The 2,916-nt window shown below is 35.4% G+C and overlaps 1 pseudogene; it reads right to left on the minus strand.

Annotated features, from left to right (window-relative positions):
- Window positions 1-1,362: 1,362 nt before the first annotated feature.
- On the minus strand, window positions 1,363-2,254 carry LOC131439604 (proteasome subunit beta type-7-like; annotated as a pseudogene).
- Window positions 2,255-2,916: the final 662 nt, after the last annotated feature.

Raw genomic sequence — 2,916 nt, forward strand, 5'->3', positions numbered from 1 at the left:
TCATTCACCGGTACATCCTGTTCAAAGAGATTATCAAGGATAAGTGAATTTGAGTTTCCCTAAGCCTTATAAAATGTCATAGTGTGACAATTTCAATGAATTCAGCTGATCTGGGCACCAGGGTTGCCACATTTAAATCTGCATTTTTCAGAAGAAAAATCTGTACATCTGTATCAGGAGATCAAAAACCTGTATTGAAAATCTGTATGAGGAATGTGGTAAGAAATCGAAGCAGAACGGAATGAAAAAGTCTTTCTTGGTTTGAATTTTTTTATGTTGTAGTTGGAAAATTGCTGGAAGTTATTTTTGAGGTTGAGCCTTTCGAAATGATGAAGTCAGCATAGAAAAATCCTTATTAGAAGATAGGACATCTGTGTTTACTGTTCTTGGTGTTCTTATTTATGTAAGTTTTACCCTCTTTTAAGAATTAACACAAAATCAGGATAATGGTTTTACTTCGAGAAACAACAGTACCATGATTCAATATGTTTTAACTCGATCATTATTCATAACGCATATGACACTCTCAAAAATCTGTAGAAATCTGTATTTCTTGCCAAAAATCTGAAATCTGTATATACAGAATCTTGATCACAAATTTATCTGAAAAATCTGTAAAATACAGATTAATCTGTATATGTGGCAACCCTGCTGGGCACGCTACTTTTCAACCACACCACTACACAGAACAACAAAACCAAGGTAAATACAAAATAAAATTGTCTCTACTGTTTTACATGTTAATTTTGTTCTAAGTAAAAATCGATATAAATTCACTGTCAATCAAACCCACGAAGTAGAATGTACTGGCTGCTACAAAAGCCTTTAAAATTGTGACTTATTAGCGGCCCTTACACGAATTATTAATAATGTCATTACTAAAAAATAATATCATTTTAATGAACGTGTAATGGTGCAGTAATGACGAGATTTTTATCAAATTTGAAATACATCATTACTTAGTCATCATTAAAAATGACAAAAACAATGCTCGTGTAAGGGCCGCTATTACCGTTCACACTTCAACCAAATACAAATAATAATACCCCTAAGTCCCATACATTCGGAGCGCTAATGTTTGGTTCACAGAATGATCAATTTAGCCTAGCATGTTTTACTTTTTCGTCATGACAGCTTAGAAAAGTTGAAAAAGAAAATCTCTGGCAACACTACGACATCGAAGTATGCTAATAATTATCATGAAAACAATGCGTCGCTATCGAATAGCGGATGAAAACATTTATGCATGAAATGACTTATATTTCAAAACGAAAACTTCCGTGATTTGAGGTATTTTATTTATTCCACTACCAAGTTTCATATTGTTTTTTTTTATGGAAGAACCATATTCATAACTGACGCCAGTGTGATATTCTTCTGGACCACTCGCATTCCTCGGTAATATCAATGTTGAAACACTTGCTCTGTTGAACTGCCGTTGTTGTAGTCATATGCGAGGGAACGGGTACCTTTTTTAGTAGCTTCCTCGAACGTCGAACGTGTCAAATATAGTGCATCATTCTTTCGAATCACACATAGATCAATGTTAGAACCGGATCCTAAATCGTTGAAAACTCCGGCAGTAATTGCCTCACGAACCAACTTTTTGCTCTCCTCTTCATCCACATCTGGTTTCCAGCGAGATTCGAACACGGACAAAGCTGCAAGTCTGCCCGATCCCATTGTAGCATAAGGCAGCTTATCTGTCGATCCGTGAGGATAAATACAATAAATATACGATCCCGTATGATCTACACCCCCTAAAACCAAAGCAGCGCTAATATGACCTTGATAGCGAAACAAAAACTGTTTCAACATCGTATTAACAATAACTACCGGGACTGTTCATCCAGTATTTAACCGGTGTAATTCTAAATTTGACGATATCATATGAGTGGTTATTTCCGTGTCAGCAGCTGTTCCGGTACCACAGTAGTTCATGTTTTTAGTCAAGTAGTGAATATTTTCGCAGTTTTTATCCTCCACGATTGGTCTCTCAGTAGCACGAGTTTTAATAGCTTTCGGCGGAACAAATCGTTGGTGCATTGTTGAGCATTTCTATAAAACATCAAGGTTAGAAATTCAAGTCTTGCGTTTCCTCTGACGACACTAACCTGCGACAGTTTTCAAAACTGAATCCGGGTGCTTCCAGATGTCGATAGTCATATCGGTTCTGAGTCAAACAATGGTAATCACAAAAAGCAGCTTCAATTACATTCAAATTCTTTCGGATTTTCCACGATCTCGAAAAATTGAACATCTTTGTTTATGAGCGTAATAAACAGTCACTATGGTGAATCATTTTCCAGTCATCAGAGTTGCCAGTTTTATATAAAATTCAATAAGGTACACCGTCACTCTGACAGTGTATCATGACAGAGTACCGCACGATGCAAAATGTGTCCTTGAAAATTTGTCGAAGTATTCCGTATTATAATTTGTATTTGCTTCAACTTTCACTCTCACTCTCACTTCACCAACCGGGGAACAACTTGACAGCTCCCATTGTTCTCAGGCGTTAAAAAATTTTGGTTCTCTGGTTCTGTCAAAGCTATTTATTACATTTCAAAAGAGCATTTTTATGATTTGAATAAAAAAGGTGTTTTTTGAACATCTCCAAATTTATTCATTTCGGAACTAAATTAACGTAGTCAGTTTCTTCTGCATTGATTGCTTTGCACAGAAAGTTGCGAGTTGTTCCATGCGAAGTTTAAAAAAAATAACACAAAATTTTAATAAAACATTACGATGATTGTTCACAGCATTTTGGTCCAATATGTATTCGGATATACTATCAAACACACTAGACATTTGTTAATGGATTGATATAATTTAACAACCAATCGATTCGGGAACTTTTAAATTAAACATGTATGGCAAAGTCGTTTCAGTATTTCAATAGCACACTATTGAAAA

The sequence above is a fragment of the Malaya genurostris genome, chromosome 1, assembly GCF_030247185.1.
Source record: "Malaya genurostris strain Urasoe2022 chromosome 1, Malgen_1.1, whole genome shotgun sequence".
NCBI lineage: Eukaryota > Metazoa > Arthropoda > Insecta > Diptera > Culicidae > Malaya > Malaya genurostris.